The following is a 24,883-nucleotide window of genomic DNA, read 5'->3' as shown; positions in this document are numbered from 1 at the left end:
AGTCCTCAGTTTCACATCTTTGAAGGATTCCTATGCTGTGATATTGGTTTGGTACCGACACCTGCTTCATTCAGGTGATCCTTGCTTACCTTAACAGATCAAACGAGATCACAGTCTGAAATGACATTTCTTCCGAAACAAAGTTAACTTGCTTTCTGAAACCATCTTCGCTTCATCAGTCGTCATTACAGTAAGTTTTACCCCACCAGACCATGGCAGGAACACGTGATATTTCTTCTTCAATTAGTACAACCCATTTGTGTTTCCTTTTCTTGAAACAGTTACAGGCCATAATGATGTAATGTATTTAAATTTGATAAACACAATTACTATCAACATTTAATTGATTCTTGATTACAATCAATTATATTTCTGAAACAATCAAGCATGCTACAATTAAAAATAATTGATTCATTAGCACACCCATACTAGAAATTACACAAATGCATTATTTATGTAATTAGACACATTTACAGTTCATTATTTCACGTTTTGTACTATTGTTACAAAGCTACAAATTTTTAAAGTATTTTTAATCTTCCTTTAGCATCAATTGACATAGATCACATTTACCTAATTCTAAAACCTGAAAAAGACCCAGTCCATTCAAAAACAATAATTAAAGCTCACTTGTCATAATCTAAAAGGTGAGGATGGGTGATGATACATCCCAAGGTAGACCCTGCTTTTCAAGTTGAATAGAGCAATTTTAGGCAACACGTTCTTAGAAATTTAGCAAAGGTTAATTAAATTTCTATCCAAAGGGCTGTGGCTTAAACCATAAGCTGCCAGAATTCAGGACCGAATATGCGAGAGAGAGAGAGAACTTATGAGAAAATTTTGTGACATGAGCTATTTCCACTTCAGAAAATAACTAATGGCCCATATGCTTGTAATTCTGATATGGCATTAGAAAGAGTACAGAAGTCTTGGCATGGCTGTGACAATAGGTTAAGTGTCCAATTTTCAGAGGTTCTGGTCCTTCTCAACTCCCATTAATTTCACTTGTAGTTGTGGGTGTTCAGAACTCCAAAAGACTGCGCCATTCTCCATGCTTCATATTCACAATTATGAGGATGGGGTTTTAGTTTTTCTGATCCTCTTCTTGGCAACAAGAGAAGGGGATATCAAAATCTGAATGTCTAGAACAGATACCAAAGGCTTGTCAGACTTTTATATATGCTCTCCTCTTCGTAAATATATATGTCTACTGCACAGGTGTACCCCTAAACTGGAAAACATTAAGGGCCAAATTCCTCCCTAGTTACATCAGCAAATGATTTAGTCCTGTGCATTGTCCTGAGAAGTTAGCCATTCCCCCTCTGCCTTTCAGACAAATTGATGTATTTTAGAAGAAGAAAATGGGACTGGACAAAAAATAAAAATTAGATAGTACTGAAAATTGTTGCACTAAGACAGTTTACTACTGTCTTCCATAGAAAATAAGATACATGCTGACACCTCATTCCTTTTGGAAAGATTCAATGAGAATAAGCAATGGGAGCAGTCTGGCAACATCTGCAAACTATGCCATGCACTAATGTATTGCAAGAATAGTTTTATTCATGCTTGAGATTGTCAAGCAGAAGATAAATTATTAACAATAACTTATACACAGAGAGTGTGCGTACTTGAGCACTCATCCAGAATTTTCCACTGTAATGCTTTTTGTAGTGGAAATTGTAGTTTCTGCAAAAATCAAAGTTTTCTGCAGAAAACTATCGATTTTGCTAAAAATTCTTTGATTTTTTCATTGGGAAAACTGAAACAGAATATCTTGTAACAAGTCGATTCATCTCAAATCCAAAAATTTTGGTTGTTGAACTGAATTGAGATGTTTTGTTTCAGGTCTTTTCAACATTAATCTGTACCCACCTATCTTCACCTGAGCTGCAGCAGAGTCTCATGAGAGCTGGTATAGGTGGCCTTATGTCCCCATTCTCTCTTATGGTTGGATTACACCTCCCATAATGCACTGTCTGAAATGCTGCAGTGTGTCATGGGAGATGTAGTCCACCCATATAATCCCGCCCATAGAGAAGAATGGGAGGCGTGAAGCACCAAACCACAACTTCCATGAGGCATCATGGCAGCTCAAGCAGGCACATTTCAAAGTCAAATTCAGCTGAAAGGAAATATTTTGTTTCAGTTCCGTATACTGATGTGAAACATTTCAACATTTCCTAATTGAATTTTTCTGATCTTTTCATCCAGACTCAGGAGAGAAACAAATGTTGAAATATCAGAACTTACCATGGGACAGAAATTACAATTTTCAGTCAGCTCTAAAAATATCCTTATATAAATTCTCTCAATTTTATTTTAACTCTGAAATTTTTGAACTACAGTTTAGATTAAAATATTTTCAAAATAAAGAGCCAAACGCTTTATTGCCATGGCAGCAATGTAGTGAGGAGCAGAGATTGTGTCCTTTGCCAGGGTGATCTCTTCTAGAGCAGGGAGTTTGCTGCTGATAGCAGCACATCTATCATAGCCACCTAGGAGGACAGAACAGCCCCACTAACTTCCATGGTTTACCCAGTGGTAGCCAGACCCACTTTCTAGCATGCTTCTGTGAATCATGGAAGCACAATGCCCTTCAACTTGCAGTGGGAGAAAGGGACTCTTCCATACCCTCACCTGTATTCCTTTGCACATCAGTGTAAGAACAGGCAGGACTGAGGAGGTCCTAAATTTGTACAGGGGATTTGTAACCGCTCATCAAGACATAAACGTGACACTTTTAAAAGATGTGGCCACATGTATTTTGTAAAGCTTCAGTACTATGATTATTGAACCATATAAAGCCTAGTGGGAAGTGCATCCAGACACTTATTCTTTAAACCTTTTCTGGTCAATCTTTTGCTGTTTAGATGGAACAGTTACTTTCTGAGCCCAATTAAGGTGAAGGGGGAAAGAACAAATTAAAACGATCTAGTGTATGTCATTGTTCGATATTATGTGTTCAGAATTTCACCTAATCACCACTTTAAAACTCTTCAGACTTCAGCTGCAAAGGAGAAAGGATGCCTCCGAGTCATTCCATCTTAAAAATTGGAGGAAAGTTCTTCCAAGTGTGTTTTGTGTGATCCTAAAATGTTAATGTGCTGACAGCTGTAGACCAGATTCGTTTAGCTGTCACAACAGACTATAAAGCAACATAGTAAACTGGATACTTCTGTGTCTGACATCTGCCACTCTTTTATTAACTACTGTTCCACCAAGAACGTTTTACAGAATAATTAATTTGGCCAGATGCATGCAACAGAGTGTTCATTTCATGCATTTACACATCTGGGTTCTTGCACTGCACGGTGCTGCCTAAGGTGAGAACACCCACAGAGAGTTTTCAAAACTGCCATTTTGGACAGGATATGAAGAGGCTTCCTATAGAGAGAGAATGTGCCTTATATGCTCAGGAAAACTTGAAAAGCCTGGCTGCAGAAACACCAACATTGTAAACTTTAATAGAAATGAAAAATCCTGGTAATGCTTCATCTCTGCAGGGCTGTTCTTGGGATCCGAGGAGCCTGTGCTTCAGTGGGAAAATACAGGTTATATGGAAGGAATGTTTAATGAACTACAACAGAGCCAGAATGCAGTAGGCTTGATATAAAGGGCAGTCACAGCAGACACCCTTACAGAATTTAATCATGAGAAATGCTGAGCACCCATGACTCTCGGTGAAGCCACTGGGAATGGTTTAGCAGCTCTCAGGATTAGGCCCAAAGTAAGCCAGTTCTGCTACTATCAAAATCTCAATTTTGGGTTTGGAACGGCCAATGCACAAATGTCAAATTCACTATGTGAATTCCTCACCAGCCTAGGGAATTGTCTGCCACACTAAATGAGTCCTTAGTCCTTAGTTCCGGGCTTCATTTATTGTCCAAACAGCCACAAACTCTCACCAAAGGAAAACGTAAAAGGTCCAGCTGTGGCTTTCTACCAGTCACAGCTATCAGATCTTCCCACCTACAGTCCTACATCAGCTAAGCCACTTGCTAACTTTTATAAATCACTTGCTCCTTTTCCAGCTGGGTCTGATAATTTACCAGGGCTGCTGGCCACAGGTGTTTGCCTCTTAAAGGGGCAGGCTACCCTGTTACATTCAAGTTAAATTTGTCTACACTGCGTGCTAAATCAAGGAATACAACTGCAAAATCTCCACCTGTATGGGGAAACAGGAGGCTATCTGTGGACTCTGCATTTCTTTAAATTGATTGAATGAATTCAATCAATCAGCAGTGTGCCCTTGTTGCCAAGAAGGCCAATGGCATTTTGGGATGTATAAGTAGGGGCATAGCGAGCAGATCGAGGGACGTGATCGTTCCCCTCTATTCGACACTGGTGAGGCCTCATCTGGAGTACTGTGTCCAGTTTTGGGCCCCACACTACAGGAAGGATGTGGATAAATTGGAAAGAGTACAACGAAGGGCAACGAAAATGATTAGGGGTCTAGAGCACATGACTTATGAGGAGAGGCTGAGGGAGCTGGGATTGTTTAGTCTGCAGAAGAGAAGAATGAGGGGGGATTTGATAGCTGCTTTCAACTACCTGAAAGGGGGTTTCAAAGAGGATGGCTCTAGACTGTTCTCAATGGTAGCAGATGACAGAACGAGGAGTAATGGTCTCAAGTTGCAATGGGGGAGGTTTAGATTGGATATTAGGAAAAACTTTTTCACTAAGAGGGTGGTGAAACACTGGAATGCGTTACCTAGGGAGGTGGTAGAATCTCCTTCCTTAGAGGTTTTTAAGGTCAGGCTTGACAAAGCCCTGGCTGGGATGATTTAACTGGGACTTGGTCCTGCTTTGAGCAGGGGGTTGGACTAGATGACCTTCTGGGGTCCCTTCCAACCCTGATATTCTATGATTCTATGATTCTATGACTGCAAAATGTATAATTTTTCACGCTTTGTTGGCAATGACATTATTTTTCTGTTTAGTTGTAATTGAGTGTCTAAAGCAATTTTTTTTAAAAGGGCTTAAAAATAATAGACAAAAAGTAATATCTTTAAAATCAGCTCTTTCCAATAACACCTTGTTCAAACTTCACATATAAAGCCCTGTTTGATCTCTTTCAGAAGCGATCTCTCTCTCAGAAGTGTCAGCCATTCATCCCCATGATTCCCATCTTATTTGGAAATAAAAACTATCACCATAAAATCCTCAGCTGTAATCTGTGCTTGAATTTTTTATTTTATTTTATTTTTTGCAATGCTGTTTAAAACCTAAATTTAATGAACAATCTTCCATAAAGCATAAAATTAGGCCTCAAATTCTGTTGCTCCATGCCCTAGTGGTGTCCTGATTGGAGACCTTCCTGAGCCACAGGGCGGCTAACGTTTTCTGAGTTAACCCCTAGCAAGAGCTGAGGATTAGTTCAGAGAGAAACTCTTAGGTGAGAGTTAAACAGGCACTGCAGAAAGAGAGAGAAAGGGAGGTTTGATGTGGACCTTTTGAAAGGGCACTCAGACAATTTTACGACTTCCATGATGACAACACGATTATCCCATTTTTTTATTGGTTCAGCACATACAGCTGGTCACGCTTGATCCAGACCAAAGTCTCCAAGCGTGGCCACTGATTCTAGGTGCATCAATTTTTTGGATCCCCAGCTTTGGTCATCTTGGGCCTCATTTTCACAAGTGCTGAACTCCAGCAGAACTCAAAGGAAGCTGGGGGTGCTCACAGCATTTTTCAATCACTGGTCCAAAAGATCTCAAGATGGGTACCCAAAAGTGGAGGTATTCCAAAGCAGAGTCCACTTTTAACAATTTGGTTGCTAGTGCTTAGTTTAGGATTGGAGTTTGGACAGGTGGCTATAAGGGCTATGCTGAGGAGCAACTATTATTCCTTGCAGCTTGAAGATAGGGCACCCTTTCCTGTCTGGGAAGGAACCTGTTTTGAATGCCTACTATTGGAGGTTAATGGAATGAAAATGTTTTCAGAGGGCTCTAATGGAGCATATCAGGTTACCTTCAGGTCTTGTCTAAGGAAAAGGCACTCTCTTCAGCCAATCGTCTATGGAAGTTTTGCTGGCTACCACACTACTCAGCCAAGAAGACTCCTCTTGATTCAGAAGAGGAAGTACTCTTAAGCTAGAGGTCACATATCATCATACAAAACATTATGAGGCTACCCAAAGTCCCAACTGTTGTCTCCTAGAAATTTCGGGTTACAAGGAAAACTACTCTCTCTCTCACACATGCAGTCTGAAGGAATGAACACTGAACTGGAAGTCAGGAGGCTCTGAGTTCTAACCAGGTATGACACTTTGGGGTTCAACCCAAGCCAGTTAGGGGACGTGTCACAACCTCCCCTGTAACTCTGCGTGTGTCTGTGCTGTGCAGCCTTGGTTCACAGCACAATAGCTTCACCCTGGCTTCCACCAACTGTGGTTTCATAGATACTAAGGTTAGAAGGGACCATTCTGATCATCTAGTCCGACCTCCTGCACAGCGCAGGCCACAGAATCTCCCCCACCCACTCCTATGAAAAACCTCACCCAGGTCCGAGCTATTGAAGTCCTTAAATCATGGTTCAAAGCCATCAAGGAGCAGAGAAGCCTCCCTCAAGTCAACCATGCCCCATGCTACAGAGGAAGGCGAAAAACCTCCAGGGCCTCTCCAATCTGCCCTGGAGGAAAATTCCTTCCCGACCCCAAATATGGCAATCAGCCAAACCCTGAGCATATGGGCAAGATTCACCAGCCAGATACCCAGGAAAGAATTTTCTATAGTAACTCAGATCCCATCCATCTAATATCCCATCTCAGGGGATTTGGCCTATTTACCCTGAATATTTAAAGATCAATTACTTAACAAAATCCCATTATCCCATCATACCATCTCCTCCATAAACTTATCAAGTAGAATCTTAAAACCAGATAGATCTTTTGCCCCCACTGCTTCCCTTGGAAGGTTATTCCAAAATTTCACTCCTCTGATGGTTAAAAACCTTCGTCTGATTTCAAGTCTAAACTTCCTGGTGGCTAGTTTATACCCATTTGTTCTTGTTTCCACATTGGTGCTGAGCTGAAATAATTCCTCTCCCTCTCCTGTATTTATCCCTCTGATATATTTATAGAGAGCAATCATATCTCCCCTCAACCTTCTTTTAGTTAGGCTAAACAAGCCAAGCTCCTTAAGTCTCCTTTCATAAGACAAGTTTTCCCTTCCTTGGATCATCCTAGTAGCCCTTCTCTGTACCTGCTCCAGTTTGAATTCATCCTTTTTAAACATGGGAGACCAGAACTGCACAGTATTCTAGGTGAGGTCTCACCAGTGCCTTGTATAACGGTACTAAAACCTCCTTATCCCTACTGGAAATGCCTCTCCTGATGCATCCCAAAACTGCATTAGCTTTTTTCACAGCCATATCACATTGGCAGCTCATAGTCATCCTATGATCAACCAATACTCCAAGGTCCTTCTCCTCTTCTGTTACATCTAATTGATGCGTCCCCAACTTATAACTAAAATTCTTGTTATTGATCCCTAAATGCATAACCTTACACTTCTCACTATTAAATTTCATCCTATTACTATTACTCCAGTTTACAAGGTCATCCAGATCCTCCTGTATAATATCCCGATCCTTCTCCGAATTGGCAATACCTCCCAGCTTTGTATCATCTGCAAACTTTATTACCACACTCCCACTTTTTGTGCCAAGGTCAGTAACAAAAAGATTAAATAAGATTGGTCCCAAAACCGATCCCTGAGGAACTCGACTGGTAACCTCCCTCCAACCTGACAGTTCGCCTTTCAGTAGGACCCGTTGCAGTCTCCCCTTTAACCAATTCCTTATCCACCTTTTGATGTTCATATTGATCCCCATCTTCTCCAATTTAACTAATAATTCCCCATGTGGCACGGTATCAAATGCCTTACTGAAATCTAGGTAAATTAGATCCACTGCATTTCCTTTATCTAAAAAATCTGTTACTTTTTCAAAAAAGGAGATTAGGTTGGTTTAGCACGATCTACCTTTTGTAAAACCATGTTCTATTTTGTCCCATTTACCATTGACTTCAATGTCCTTAACTAATTTCTCCTTCAAAATTTTTTCCAGGACCTCGCATACTACAGATGTCAAACTAACTGGCCTGTAGTTACCTGGATCACTTTTTTTTCCTTTCTTAAAAATAGGAACTATATTAGCAATTCTCCAATCATTCGGTACTACTCCTGAGTTTACAGATTCATTAAAAATTCTTGCTAATGGGCTTGCAATTTCAGGTGCCAATTCCTTTAATATTCTTGGATGAAGATTATCTGGGCCCCCCGATTTAGTCCCATTAAGCTGTTTCAGTTTTGCTTCTACCTCAGATATGGTAATATCTACCTCTATATCCTCATTCCCATTTGTCATGCTACCATTATCCCCAAGATCCTCTTTAGCCTTATTAAAGGCTGAGGCAAAGTATTTGTTTACATATTGGGCCATGTCTAGATTATCTTTAACCTCCACTCCATCCTCAGTGTTAAGCGGCCCCACTTCTTCTTTCTTAGTTTTCTTCTTATTTATATGGCTATAGAACCTTTTACTATTGGTTTTAATTCCCTTTGCAAGGTCCAACTCTACTCGACTTTTAGCCTGTCTCACTTTATCCCTACATGTTCTGACCTCAATTAGGTAGCTTTCCTTACTGATCCCTCCCATCTTCCACTCCCTGTATGCTTTCTGCTTCTTCTTAATCACCTCTCTAAGATGCTTGCTCATCCAGCTTGGTCTACAACTCCTGCCTATGAATTTTTTCCCCTTTCTTGGGATACAGGCTTCTGATAGCTTCTGCAGTTTTGATTTAAAGTAATCCCAGGCCTCCTCTACCTTTAGATCCATAAGTTCTTCAGTCCAATCCACTTGCCTAACTAATTTCCGAAAGTCAGCCCTTTTGAAATCAAAAACCCTAGTTGCAGATTTATTTTTGTTAATCCTTCCATTTAGTTTGAACTGAATTAGCTCATGATCACTTGTAGCCAAGATTGTCCCCGACAACCATTTCTTCTATGAGGTCCTCGCTACTCACCAAAATTAAATCTAAAATGGCATCCCCTCTAGTCGGTTCAGCAACTACTTGATGAAGGAATCCATCAGCTATCGCATCTAGGAAAATCTGAGCCCTATTATTATTACTAGCACTGGTCCTCCAGTCTACATCTGGGAAGTTAAAGTCTCCCATGATCTCGCAGTTTCCATTAGTATTTACTTTATTAAAGACATTAAAAAGGGCTCTATCCATATCCAAATTAGATCCCGGAGGTCTATAGCACACCCCAAGCACTATCGTAGGAGAGGCTTTACTAGTTTTCTTCCCCAATGTAATTTTTGCCCAGACGGACTCTGTCTTATCCGTTGCATCGCTTCTTATTTCTTTACATTCTACCTCATCATTGATATACAATGCTACTCCACCCCCTTTACCTTTGTTTCTGTCTTTCCTAAACAGCACATACCCTTCAATACCTGTAGTCCAGTCATGACTACTATTCCACCATGTTTCTGTTATCCCTAGAATATCTGGTTTCACTTCCTGCACCAGTAGCTCTAGTTCCTCCATTTTGTTACCTAGGCTCCTCGCATTGGTGTACAAACATCTTAATTTTTGCTGTTTGGCCTTGCTCACATTTTGTACCCTATTAGGCACAGTCATTCTACAGCCAGTATAACCTATTAGACTAGTAGCCACACCGCCCTCGCTCCTTATATACCTTCTCCTACCCACGGCTGTATCCTTTCTTACTTCGTCTTCTTCCCTCTCAGTGTTAAAATCTGGCGTGGAGATTTCCTGGACATCTCCCATCCATCTCCCCCTAATTCCTAGTTTAAAGCTCTCTTTATCAGTTGTGCCAGCCTCGATCCTAGAAGTCTATTTCCTTCCCTACTCAGATGAAGTCCATCCCGAGAGAACTGTCCTCTGTCAGTGAATGCCTCCCAGTGGCCATACATCCCAAAGCCCTCCTTATAGCACCACTGCCTAAGCCATCTGTTGACAGTCATAATCTTGTCACACCTTTGTTGCCTTTCTCTAGGAACAGGAAGGATCCCGCTAAAGATCACCTGAGCCTCAATTTCCTTAAGCGTCTTCCCCAACCTAGCACAGTCTCCCTTAATACTTTCCAGCGAGAATCTAGCCATATCATTTGTTCCCACATGAAGGATAATTAGGGGATGCTTTCCCGCTCCCTTTAGGATCCTTTTCAACCTGAGGTACATCCCGTATCTTAGCACCCGGAAGACAGCACACCCTTCTATTCTCAGGATCAGCTCTAGTTACAGGCCTGTCTATTCTTCTCAATAAAGAGTCCCCGATCACATAGACCTGCCTTTTCCTGGTGACGGTGCTATTCTCCAGTCTCTCCCCTGTTCCCTCTGGCTGCAAGTTCTTTCCATTCCTATTTTCCCTTATAATCCTCTTCAACCCATCCTGTATCCCCCTGGGGCTCATATTTGATGTAGTCTCCCTTGACTCTTCCCCTTTTCCTATAGGACTAGCCTCTCTTCTCTTCTTCCTTGCCCTTCCACCTTCAACAAGTACCTGCTGAGCCCCTTCTTCATTTTCCAACTCTGCAAACCTATTCCTAAGCTCTATTTCTCCTTCACTAGCCCGTCTTTTCCTCTGCCTGGTTCTTTTAGTCACATGTTTCCACTGACCACTTTCCTCACCCAGTCTCCCCTCAGAATTCCCCAGCCCTGCTTCCATCCGTGAGTCTGAGCTTTTCCCTTCAGATACCTCATATCTTTGCTCCATCATCTGCTCAAACCCCTTCCTAAACTCAACAAGACTTTCCACCTGCATCTCCAAACCTCAGATCTTTTCCTCCATCAGCTCTATCAGATGGCATTTCATGCAGAAAAAACTCTTACCGGTTCCCCCCCTCCAGGATCATGTACATACCACAGCTTCCACATCCAGTCATCCTCAATGTGTCTTCCACTACAGGAGTCACTCCCACAGCTGCCTCTGTATCTGTCATCTCCTTCCCACCTAAATCCTGTTAATCTGGGAAACACAAGCCACACCAAAAAGACCACCTCCCCCAGCAAAAGCAAACCCCAAACAAGCACCACAATACAAACTCCCACTCAAACTCCCCTGTTAAGAGCTCTGTTTGCTTGCCACTGCAGCTGTCTGTGCTGCTGCCTGACTGGCTGGCTGGCTACCTTTATAGGATCTCTAGTCAGAAGCCCCACCCCCTAAGCCCCTGGTTACTCCTTGCAGGGTGACCCCAACACTTTCCCAGCCCTGAATTTCCCCAAAATTGTTTGCTCTATAATGTCCACTTTCTCACTGAACACTTACAGAAGTTGTTAAGTTTCTACTTCCTTAAAGAGACAGTACCCAGCAGTTTATTACCCAACCGGGCTTAAAACACACTCTCTTTTAATCAATCCACTGATTTGATTTATAGTAAAAGTAAAACAGAAGTCATAGGTTTAAGTGATACCAAATATAAGGAATAAAGATAGCACAGGTTACAAACAACCAAAAGTAAAAATACGCTTCCAAGACTAAAATCTGATTTACCCATCTAGAGTCTCTTATTCAAAGTGTTTCTCACCAAGTCTCTTTTCCAGCATGGCTAACCAGACTCTCTAGCCAGGGCCTTCACAGAGCTCACAGAGCTTGGTTCCTTTGTCTCCTTAGGTGAAGGATGCCAAAAATGGCTTTTTCTCTTTGCTTATATCTTCTCAAACTTCATTGACCCTGTTTCAGGACACAGAAAGACTTCCTGCAGGGTGTAGTCTCCATCCCCCATTGAGATTGTTAAGCCGTCATCTTTCCCCACCTGCTCTCCTGGTGGCTTTGTTTACCCTGCATGTAAATGCAATTTTCTTTGCCTTTGCTTATTTTACATTGGAGCCACATTCCAGCAGGCGGAACCACATTTCTTTGTCTGGAACAGGTGTGGCTTAGGCATTGCTTGGCAAATACATTTTAATAACATATTTCCAGCACTATGAAATCCTTTGCAGGTTTACCATACATACATCACCCAAAATCATTAATGATCAGTGAGTTATTAGTTTTCCAGTGGTACATGACATGATACCTTTTGGATCTATATCATGACAACAGTGTGCCAGCTGACTTGGGGTGCTCTTAGGGCCACACACTGTCACTGACCTATCACATCTGTAAAGTATCTACCACACAAGACACTATGCCTTTCATGTTCAAAATGAAAGAGAGACATATGTGCAAAGTAGTCATAAATATCAAATGCAAGACTTCCCTCAACTTCCTGAAAAAAAGAATTACAAGATCCCCAAATAGCTACTGCTGTACACATGGCTGATGTAAATAGATGCAACCCAAATTTGGCCCTTCCCAGTACCTAACAATATCCATCCCTGCTGTAACTCTGAATTCTTCTGCAATAGGGTTGCAGCAGGGATGAATTTGGCCTACTATGTTTATCCACTATATTATTACAGACTGTCTTATCATATAACTCTATATCTCACAGTGAGCTGAGAGTTAATTTAAAGTTTCTTGCTTTGGTGCAGTTATACCTCTATAGTCTTCTCATTTCTGTTACGCCGGCTACTTCAGTTGACCAAACTAATATCTTATTTACACTGGTGTGAATTCAGAGTCAGTCATTGGAGTTACATTGGATTTATACTGGCATAATTTAAACTAGAAACTGGACAAAAAAATTTTCAAGCAGAGGTGATGCTCTGCTTTCAGCTTACAGTTTTCTCTAAATATATTTTACAGGCTCTTGTTGCAATGTTTTGGTTTGTTTTTTTGCCAGACGCAAAGCAATGTAAATTGGCATAAGCTCTTGTTATAATGCTACAGGCTAAACTCAAAATCTAGTCTAATGCTGACAATGCAAACTACAATTACTATGGATCCTACACTAAAGAAAACAAACCATGAAATCTATCATTTTCATATCTACATAAAAATTATCATGAAAACTTTCTGCAGAATCCAAAAGGTTCAACTTCTGTTCATTTCTTTCTTCAGTTTTCACATGAATTTTAGGGCGGAAAAAAGTCAGAACATACAATGTGTCATATGTTGGATTGGGCCAAACCACAAGCATATGATTTCTGTTTCCCTGATACATCCATGCAAATATAATTGGAGCACAGGAAATGTCATACTAGCTAAGACCACTGGTCCATGTAAGTCTATATCCTGTATTGGACAGTGGCCAGTATCAGACATTTCAGAGAAAAATGCAAGAAACCCTGTAATTATCAGTCATAAAACAGCCTACGCAGAGAAGTAGTTTTTTTCTGATCTCCAGCTGTCAGTGACTGGCTTATACCCTGGAGCACAAGAATTTATATCCTTTATTTTTAAAAGGATCCTATGACCCCTGGATGTTCTTGTTATCCGTATAAACATCTAATCCTTTTCTCCTCAATATCTTGTGCCAGTGAATTCCATTGGTTAATATGCAGTGTTAAAAATCAGTTTAAAATGTGTGCCTTTTCCTTTTCATTTCTTGGTCCCTCTTTTTTGTTATTATAGGGGATGAAGATCTTTTCCATATTCTGTGTTATTTTGTATACCTCTATCTTGACTCCTTTTATTCATCTCCTTTCAAAACAGTCTCCGTCTTTTCAACTCTCGTCATACGGAAGTCTTTTGTACCGTCTAATCATTTCTATCACCTGTCACCTCTGCAGGGCTGTTGTATCTTTTTGGGGAAAGGACAACTAAGACTGAACATAGTGTTTCAGGTAAGTGCATATCATTCCCTCTATTTGTTACTCTCCCACATTATCGCAGGGATAGAGACCTTGACATTTTTTTATTTTCTCTGCAAAGCATGTAGCACATTTTAAGCCGTGTCTGAACAAATAATAACGAGCCAGATTGTGACCCATCCTCCATGCCCATGCAGGACAATAAGGGGATACCAACTTCCCCTGTACCACATTCAGGTAGATGTGTGGTAGGAAGGAAGGGGCAGCTTCCATCCAGAGGAAGCTTCCATACAGCTTCATGCACAGAGAGTAGAGAGTGCCTTGGTTCTGAATCGTCCCACCCACCACACCAGGCAGAGCTGTTGAGTCAGCGTATCATGAGACATTTGCTGTGTGAGACTGGTGCTGGGCATGTCTCCCAGGGGAAACTGGGAGGCAGAGTCCAACTCTGACTCCAATAATCTGTTCCCTAGGCTGCTCCAGGGGCAGACAACAACATGCTGCCCCATACACAGGACACATGGCAAAGCCATAATTGAACCCAATATTAGTAATTAATGGGAAGTAAAAGGGTAAAGAAGATTAATGGGCAAAATTAATAAGTAGGTTTAAGGCAACTTTAATTGGTCAGAAGCAACACTACAGCTCTCTCTCTCTCCGATTGCTCCAAACCTGCAAAATACTAGCCAGTATCACTCTAAGCTGCTTGAACTGTTACAGCTAGAGCAGAATGACCCAATCCTTAAACCTAAGATTAAAAATGCATCCAGATACATATATCCTTTTAGGAACTATTATAATGTAAGGCGTCCATCCTGTAAAAACTTGCATACACAAACATACACATAGCTTTATGCCCTGTGAGTAGTCCCATTGACTTCAATAATATGACATTAACTTAAATGAGACTAAAAGAAAAGGAGTGCTTGTGGCACCTTAGAGAATAACAAATTTATTAGAGCATAAGCTTTCATGAGCTACAGCTCACTTCATCGGATGCGAGCTGTAGCTCACGAAAGCTTATGCTCTAATAAATTTGTTAGTCTCTAAGGTGCCACAAGTACTCCTCTTCTTTTTGTGAATACAGACTAACACGGCTGCTACTCTGAAACCTTAAATGAGACTGTTAACAAGGCCTAAAGCTAAGGAAGTGCTTATGTCTTTGCAGAATCAGGGCCTAAAACATTCACTCTCAAGTGAGAATAGAATTTATTCAGAAATATAATATAAATATTAGATTTACTTTGATTTTGTATTGTCTAATTGCATGATTCATGAGAACAACATTTCCAGTTCAAAAAGGAATAGTTAGTTTTAGGGAACTGGCAGATCCCAATATATCAGCAAATGATTTGCTCCTTAGATTTTGTAAGGAAAAGTAGGAAAGAGTGAAAAGATCCCCAAGAGGTAGGAGACAGGAAGAGCAGATGCAGCTCTTGCTCTTTAGAGGAATGAAATCTATACCTTATCCATTTTTACCTTCCTAATGATAAATGATCCTCTCCCAAGGTTTTGATTTGTCCTGCAAAGTCAGTCTCCAAAATTATTCAGAATTTCCACGACCTTGAAAAGAGAATCATTATAGATTTTACCCTGCTGGTGACCTGTTGCTATGGAAGTCAATCTCTTCAGCAAAACTAGAAGGAAGAAGTACTGTACCATTAAACACATCATTAATATACCCCTAATAGGCTGAGGTTCATAACCCCTGAGTGCTGATGAATTGGAGTCACATAAACCTATTCTATCCAATGTTTTAATCAACAGTGATGGTTGCTCGGAGCCATGGTAGCCAAATCTATAAAAAAATAAAAAGTGTGCACTTCACAAGTGTTAAGTGCAAACTAAGAGTTGCATAGGCTTAGCAAACCTCTCTTAACGTCTATCCTTGCCATTTATCAAAGTCAGAGGAGTTTCCAATGATTCCAAAAAGCTTTCTTAGTTATTTAATTAAAATTGTTTTGAAATCACTTCTATGCAATCTTCTCCTTGTTATAAGGGAATGGAATACAATTGACTTTTAGAGCCCCAACCTGCTCTCCGTGAAGTTCATGGAAAAAGTCTCATTCATTTCATTTAGCCTGGGATCAGGGTCTCATTTCATATTGTACCATCCATGAAAAATATATCCTAAGTCAAACTATACAGTTACTGCTTTAAATGATCATAGATAATAGCAGACAGAGAGAGAAAAAAGTAAAAGTTATGGGAAAGAAAGAAGATCTAGGTCTTTAGGTAAAGATTCATAAAACTACTAGACATGATATTCACCCATCTGCAAAAATGCCTCCTGGGGTACTAGGTTTAAAGTAAATAATTATTACAGATGATTACTTAATATACATTTTTAGTTCACCTATTCACAAATCTTGTATGATGTAGAAGCACATATATTCCAACACTATTTTTGTTGCATTTAAAGACAACTACCCATCCATATCCATAACAGCTCTTACCTTCAAGTTTAAGATTGACATTTATTGCTGCTAACTGCATTCTGGTTGGCTGTTCTGCAAATGTTGATTAGTTATTTTGTAGTATTTGTCAATTAAATTGCACCTCAGATCAAAACTTCAAAGCATGGGGGAAAATATCAGCCTAAGCTGCTTTTCATGTGTAGTGAAAAGCAGCCTTCATTAAAACCTTGTTCTACTTAAATTGAGAGATTGTTAAGACTGACCTTTTTCTCATTACAAACGTTTTATCCACAATCTCTGGCAGCTTCAGTGCAGATTTTAGATTTCTTGCAATCCTAAAAACTCTAAAAGTGTACTTCTTTGCTGGAAAATGCTTGTAAAAATAGCATCAGGGACATTCCATATTTATTCCTATCACTGGTTTCAAGATCTAATCTGCTTCATTTACATAGAATAGTTTTTTCCTTCAACATGCCCTAGATCAACAGACACTGCCTGGCATCTGAAAGCCAAGTTGGGTTGATGTGTTATCTACGAAAAACAATAAAGATTCCGTAATCAGAATGAAGTTAATAAGACTGTTGGTGATGAGTAAACCAAAACAGAGTCCAACTCCCTCTCCCACAGCTGTATGGGCTATGTAGAACTAACAGAAGTGGTTAAAACTTACAGTAATTAATAAACTAAGCAAATTATACAAATGAGGAGCAAATCTATTGAGTAAGATGGTGCCACCTTGTGCCTTTTCAGAACAGAAATGTGCTTTGAAATGTTCAAGGTACATAGACATAACCTTGGCATCGTCTGCATAGTTACTTCATCTCTACTGATCGTGCTTGCATACAGGAAGAGGAGTTTTTGTAGAAGAATGATGCTGCCACCTATTTTGATATTTCTTTCCCCTGTTTTATAGGGCTGCTATTTTGATCCAGATGCTGTTCAGATTCCCCTATTATTAAGATATTGGGATCCAAAATCTGAATATCACTTTCCTTCCCCCATTCTCTCCTCAAAAACACCATGAGGCAGGTGGAGGTTCAAGGCTGGCCTGTTGTATTAATTGTGTCATGACAGACTCCTCCATGGAAAAAGGGTAGAGATCTTCCTTGAGCTCTACTGAGGACAGGGGTGAGGTGACCTAGGAAGTTAGGAAGTTAATTCCACTCACTGGAAGCTGGGATCCTCACTCCCTACTCCCTGCTAAAGTCCAGGGGATGGAGTGTGACAGCTCATCACCTGTTGGGTCCAGGAGAATAAGATGCTGAAGATCTTCTCCCCAGCCATAATGAGCCCAAAGAATGGGGGCCAGGGTGCACAGCTTCCCCTTCCTCCCTCTGGCACTCCCACACCATATAGTCTAGAGAAGGGAGTGAGGAAGGCTGGCCAATATCTTCCTAAACTCAAAGCTATTTCTGAGAGCAGCAGCCAGGATTGGTGAAATCTGCTGAGTTCAATATTGCCCAGCGCTCTCAGGAAATATTCAACTGGCCAAATAGCAGTAGCAGTCCTTTTCAGCAAATTTTGTATTCAATTTTCACATTCCTAATTGTAACCAATTTTATTGAACTTTTTCTTGAAACAGATTGTGCTTCTCAGTGCATGAAACCTATTAACAGTGCCTTAGTCACAGAATATATAGCAGACTCGTTTCTGTGTATGTATCTGTCAATGTGTGACCTGGTTACACAGGCTAGGTACTTCACTTACCCAAAGGCTGTGCCCTTTCCTCCTCTTCAACCAGCAAACCTATTTTCGTCCTGTAAATAACAAAAAAATCACTCCCCCTTATTCCCAGAATGGATTGTGGGGCTTCTCCCAAAACAAAAGGTAGATGTTAGGGGTCTTCTAATCTCACTTTTTCTATTTATCCAGGCTTTTATCTGATCACTGATCAGAATCCCTTTTCCAGGACTTCGTTATCTACACATTGATTTCCCTCCTTGTTTAGAAATTAACTTTTAACTTGCATATTAAAAACATCTATACAATAAAACAAGTATTTTAAAAATAAAATGGCTAGCGAATACCGCCTAAAAAACCTAACCTGCTTCCCATCTTTGTCCCGACTCAACATCAGTAATCTTCAGCCAGACCTAAGAGACCTAATTAAACAGTTATGTTTTGCACCACATCTTCAAGATGTTCAGATGCTGTCTGTCTGCAGAAAGTGTTAGGGAATTTTGTTCACTACAGAAATGGGAAAAAAATGTTATTGGACTTAATGATGTACATCAGCACGACCACCAGGATTAGTTTAGACTTCTGCTTCTAGAGCATCCCAGGCATGACTTTGTGATACTTTTCTCCCTGTATGTAAAGCTTAGATTTGCAACATGCACCATAGTCTCTGTTCTGTTAACTGCTGTAACTTAATGGAGAGTTGAGTCACTTTGGCAGAGCAATACTTGACAAACTTTGTACTTCTCCTGCTCTGCCTGTTCTGTGGAAAGACGACTACGGTTTCCTGGGGTATCAGTCAAGCACATTTCACCAGCACTAAGGAAAACAGGGATGAAAATAAGTAGTATGGTTATGCCCCAGGACTAGAGTGAGATGAAGCAAAGGAAAGTAGGTATTAATGGGGAGTTCCACAAAAAGGGGATGCAAACAAAAATTCCATACATGTGAAGCAATAATCAGTGAAATATTACTTGGGTACTCGTTTCGTTTTCTCCCGCTCCCCCATCTTGGATTCTGCTGTCTCACTCTCTTCTAGTGTATTTGAGGAACTTTTTGGAGCCGTGTAAGCCAACGTACTAATATGCATACACTATACTAACAGTGATGCACTAACACTGGCATATGGAACTATCAAAATTAACATCAGGATGCTAGTCGTACAACCAGTTCCTTGACAACAGTGTAGTGCTACAGCAGCATACTTATATCTCGTTGAGTCTCATCAGGATAATAACTTACTAGCCTGGCAACCTGCCTCTTGAGACTGCAGTTGTTGTGATATAGTGGAAATGCAACAAATTCATAACACATTCTTGCAATGTAAAATTAATACTGCTTTACTTGTTGCATTTTTTAGATCTTGCCATGGCCAAGTACCATTGATATAACAGCGTAGTCTTACTGTTGTAATAGCCAGATGTTACAGATGTTCACTACTTGCCATGATATTGAGAATGTACTGGAATGCATCTAGGGTTGCCAACCCTCTAGGATTGTCCTGGAGTCTCCAGGAATTAAAGATTAATTTTAATTAAAGATTATGTCATGTGATGAAACCTCCAGGAATACATCCAAGCAAAACTGGCAACTCTAATATGAACCCCACAACATTTTAAATTTGCTGGATGAATAGGGATTGTTTTTGTCTCCCTTAGTTTACAGTTTTGTCACACAATGCAGCCCACATTTGTGCTGTGGCAGGTTGAGAGGTGTGTGACTGGGACAAAGATTAAAGTCCTTACTCCACTTTCACTAGATTTTACTCACAAGCTTCTATCGCCTACAACTCATCAGCATAAGGAAAAAAAGGTTTCAAGATAAAGAAACAAAACAAAAACAGCTAATGAAGAAGACACCTATCTTGAGTGAAGGAGCCTAAATGCTCTTCACTTAAATTCTTTGATCCCTCAGAATTTCAATTTAAATACTTCTTAAAACACAATGGACTTAATTTACTCATGTTGGCAGTTTAAGGGGAATGGAGTTTAAGTTATGACATGAGGTCACCTGAAATCTCAACGGGTTGCTCATCATCTTTAGGTAATGTTCATTTTCTTCTCTTATTTTAATTTGTACTTTCCCCCATCTTTTAATTAAACCAAAAAGGATTGTATATGACTGAAAAAAAGCAACAGCTATTCTTTAAATTGAATGTATTTAGCAGTTGCCATACATAAAGCAATTACTATACAACATATAACGGTCACCCTTAAACTTTCTGTTTCTGACTTAGATAACATTCCCTCAGTATTTGTGGCATTCCTTACACTTACTGTACATATTACTTAGTGGTGCTCCCTAGGAGTATACAGGGCAGGTACTCACAGAAGTGCCATGCTGCCAATGGGTGCAGCCACATCCTACAGCAGTGAACAAAAGGGTTATGAGTACAGTGTAAGCTAGCTTTTCAAGCTGGAATTTTATGTGAACTGGAGGACGGCTTCTAATACTGTGTAGTGTGAATCCTTCACCTTAGCTAGAGTATAATTATATCATTGTGCTTGACAATGTGACATAGAAGGGGCAATAAAATATCCTTTTCACAGTGAGACCAGTATGACCTGGCTACTACAGATGGTTAGGCTACCTAATTTACATTTCAGAGCTCATATTAATTCATTAAGCATTTCCCTCCATATTCAACCTTGCTATAGACAGCTGTTTATAAAGGTTATAATAAGAAATGAACATTTTTAAGCATGGAAAATTTATTTCTTCCTTCCTTCCTTCCTCCAGCCTGTTTGTTTATTTTGGGAGGAAATTGCATGCTACCAAGCAATATCTACAATATCTCATTTACAGAAAGTATGAGAATCAAATACTTCAAATGGTAGCAAACCTCCAGGTTTTCTGGCGATAGAGAGCACACTTGAGAATACACTAAAAGGAAAGTAAAAAATAAACAAATCATGGGGGGGAGGGAAGAGGAGGGGATCAAAGACTGAAAACAGTGAAGAGAGCATAAGAGAGAGACTATTATTCTGTTTTACATGATGTACCATAGGCTTTAGTTAGCTCACCTGTATATTTTAAAGATACTTTCCAGAAGACCATTTGGCACGTTGTTTTCTGCATTTGGCTTGAAAAATAATAAACTATGGTATGGCCCTGGTTAAATTAGAATACAGGGAGGCAGGTATATCCTGAATTCTCACAAAGTGGGAGACTGAGTCTGTGGTGACTGGACTGCAGCTAAGTAGAATCCCACCACTCTGTGTGAGAGTATTGTTTGCTGTCTTCTAAAGGCAGGCTATCACACTGTGCAATTCATTAGTATTCTGATTGTCAAGCGGTGCTCAGTGGTTGTCTCAGGCTGCCTGATTAAAAATTAAACAAAATTAATTTTCTTTCTTTGCCAGATGCACTGGAGTCTCTCTCTCTCTCTCTAATTAAAACCTCCAAACATTCACCCTTGCAATCAGATGTATCGTCATTCAAGAGTGATAACTGACCATTTGCTACCACTGTTAGATCACTCAAAACTTATAAAATATTTTCCACAGCCCGTTTAATTCTGAATTACAGCATGGGGGGTTAACTTTGTAACATACTGTAGCTCTTTTGACCATTGAGCTGATTCCCCATCTTCACCAAGGGTGAGAGGAATGAATAGACATGATCATGATTTTAATCGGAGCATGGCAAACAGCTCCATGACCTACAGCTGTGAATTACACCAGGGGACTGCAGGGGCTTGTTTTCTTCTCTCCTTTCTACTACACTAACCTCGAATTATTAAGAGGATTGCTCCTGTGTGTTCTAGTAAAGATGTTATTGCTGACATAGACTTGGTTGAATTGACTCAGGCATTTAGCAGCGGTAACATCTGGGCACTAATCCCTCCGACCACCCTCCTCAGATTATAAATTTCTTAAACATAAAATTACACCAGTGGCTGAATTGTTTTGTTGTTAATAACTATTCATAATGTTTCACACTTAAATAGGATGATCTAGTGATTATGACACAGGATGGCATCTCAAGAGACATGGGTTCAGTTTACAACTCAGCCACAGACTTACTCTATGACCTTAGGTAAATCACCCAACCCACCCATGCCTCAGCTTCCAATCTGTAAAATGTGGATAATACTTCTCTACTTCATAGAGGAGTTACAGTGATTCAACACATTAATACTGTGAGGTGGCAGATAGATGAACAACACTTTCATCTTCAAAACATTTTACCAACATTAACTAAGCCTCAAAAGAACCCTGTGAGGTAGGTAAGAAAATCGGTTATCCCCACACAAATTATGGGGCCACCACAGGAGAGAGGTTAATTGGCTTGCTAAAGGACAATGAATGAGTCTTTATCAGACCTAGGATTAGTGCTCAGCAGTTTGTGAACAAAGAGACAAGGTGGGTGAGGTAATATCTTTTACTGGACCAACTTCTTTTTGTGAGACACACAAACTTTCAAGCTTACACAGAGCTCTTCTTCAGGTCTGGGAAACTTACTCAGTGTCACAGCTAAATACATGATGGAACAGATTGTTTAGCACAAGTATTTAACACATGGGTACTAGGATGGCTCCCCTACATGCTAACCTTTTCATGGGCCACCTTGAAGAAGAATTTCTGCACAAATTCCTGAGATACATCAACGATATTTTCTTACTCTGGCCAGACAACTTAAACTGCTTCATAGATTTCCACCGCAACTTCAAAAATCACCACCCATCCATTAAACTCTCTCTGGAACACTCCCACACCAGTATCAGCTTCCTGGAAACCACAATCAGCTTCAACGTAGAACCCTACAGACAACTAACTATATACAGGAAACCCATGGATCACCACACCTACCTTCCTAGATCTAGTAACTGCCCCAAACACACCAAGAAATCTGTTATCTTCAGCCAGGCACTCAGATACCAAAGAATATGCTCTGAGGAGAAAGTCTGGGATACACACCTTGACATACTCAAAATCACCTTCACCAAACAGGGACACTCCATAGATTGCATCTATGCGGGTGAAACAAGAAAATCACTAAGCTCTCAGATGAACTTGCATAGAAAAATGATAAAAGACAAAAACACCACATCACCTGTAAGTGAACTCTTTTCACAAAGCCATCACTCTATATCAGATCGATCAGTCCTCAGAGCTCTGTGTAAGCTCAAAAGCTTGTTTCTCTCACCAACAGAAGTTGGTCCAATAAAAGATACTACCTCATCCACCTTGTTTCTCTAATATCCTGGGACTGACAAGGCTACAACAACACTGCATACAACTATTGTGAGCAGATCATTTGGTCACATCCCTTTGCTTTAAGCAAGTTAAACATATATTTATTGAAATTAGCTAGGGCATTTTTAACATAATTCTAAAAGAATGGCAAAGAGTTGAGTGGCAAACACTTCAAAGATCTATAATTAGTTTCAAAAACATCAAATATCTAAGCAGGCATATTGGATTGGCAGTTGTTGTCTCTAGAAGGTAGGAAGTAATTTATTATTTGTATTGTGGTAGTGCCAGGATTGTGCTAGACACAATGTACAAAGACACACGCAGTCCTTGACCTGATGAGCTGACAGCCTAAGGCCCTGATGCTACAAACACTTGTGTGAGCAGTCCCATTGAAATCACATGTGTAATCGGTTTGGTTTTGATTGTCATACAGAAAGTCTCATGAACTTATGTAACAATGCTCATGCATAGAGCTAAGCGCATCCTTACGAATTTGCAGGATTGAAGAATACAAACATAATTGTTACCCAACACCTAAATGTATACTCAAATTTAAACTTCTCTCTCTAAAAGGGACATTAGGGCCATGCAATATACCTGGAATATTCACAAGGAAATTTTGTTATCAAGTCATTAGGAGTTTTTGAAGAAGTGGAATGGACTCAATGGAAGCAGCTGATTGCTGAGCATTCGTACAAATCTAGTATTAATGTAATATCAAGGAAACAATGGACAGAATATCAACCTTGGGTAAATCATGGATAGAGAATCTCTGATAAGGCCAGGAAGAAATCCAAAATATTACCAGGCTTTCTTGCTTGAACACAGGTATTTTTGTCATTTCCCTCCCCACCAGCTTTTCTGGATCCAGTATTGCTGCCTCTTTCGCTTTCTCCAACTCAGTTATTATGGTGCTAAAGGCCACGTAAATACCTGGAAAGAGTAGGCTTACTTTAAATGACCTCAAATATCCATTGTTAAGTGAAAACAAAGTAAAGTTCTTCCATATGACAGTTAAAGAAAGTTCAGACAACCATTTTGTAAGCTGTGGGACACAACAGAGTACACAATATCGTGTAATAATTTATGACTAGGGATCAATGTGAAGCAGAAGGTCAAAGGATTCATCCACTCGTTACATAATATCATCTATTCTTCTTATTACACCATGAAAGTAATGTCTCAGATAATCAGTTACACCCAAATGGATTTGTGTATCCAGACATTTCTAACCCAGGGTCACATATCTTCCTACAGAAAAGTGTTTGTGGGGAACAAGAATTACCAGGAGACTCACTTTCACATTTACAGACTACTTCTTCACTTCCTCTTGTTCAACTATAAGTAATTGAAGGGCACATATTTCACAGCCAACCATTACCATTAGCAAATTAATGATAACATTATTTATCTTTTTAGGTCCATCTTCATTTTTGGAGGAAGATTCAAAATGTACCAAGAGGAAAAAAAAATCTGTTTAACCCATGTTGAAATGATTGATCCTTCATGAGGCATCCACACAAATACAAGGCGCAGTGCCCCTAGGAGTTTTAACTTAATCTTGAATTTGTTCCTACAAAATAGGGACCAGATTCTCAGCTAGCACAAATCAGAATAGCTCCCTTTAAGTCAAGAGACCTATGCCGATTTACACCAGCTGAGGATTGAGCCATAGCCCAGCAATTTCTTAATTGTGTAGATCTTTTTACTGCCATTCTGCAACTTATCTGAAAGCCACTTTTTCAATGTTAAGAGTTATGTGCCACAGGGTTTTCTGCTGGTACCCAGCAGAATGAGAGTGCCCATTCCACACAGAACAATCTATGTAGGAGTAGGACTACAGGGCTCCTCCTGCTTTTAGGGAAAGCATCACCATGAGGCAACAAATACCCATGTACTTCACAACAGCAACAAGGG

The sequence above is a fragment of the Dermochelys coriacea genome, chromosome 3 (assembly GCF_009764565.3).
Source record: "Dermochelys coriacea isolate rDerCor1 chromosome 3, rDerCor1.pri.v4, whole genome shotgun sequence".
In the NCBI taxonomy this organism is placed as follows: domain Eukaryota; kingdom Metazoa; phylum Chordata; order Testudines; family Dermochelyidae; genus Dermochelys; species Dermochelys coriacea.
The sequence above is the reverse complement of the archived record's forward strand: the minus strand, read 5'-3'. Positions refer to the sequence as shown.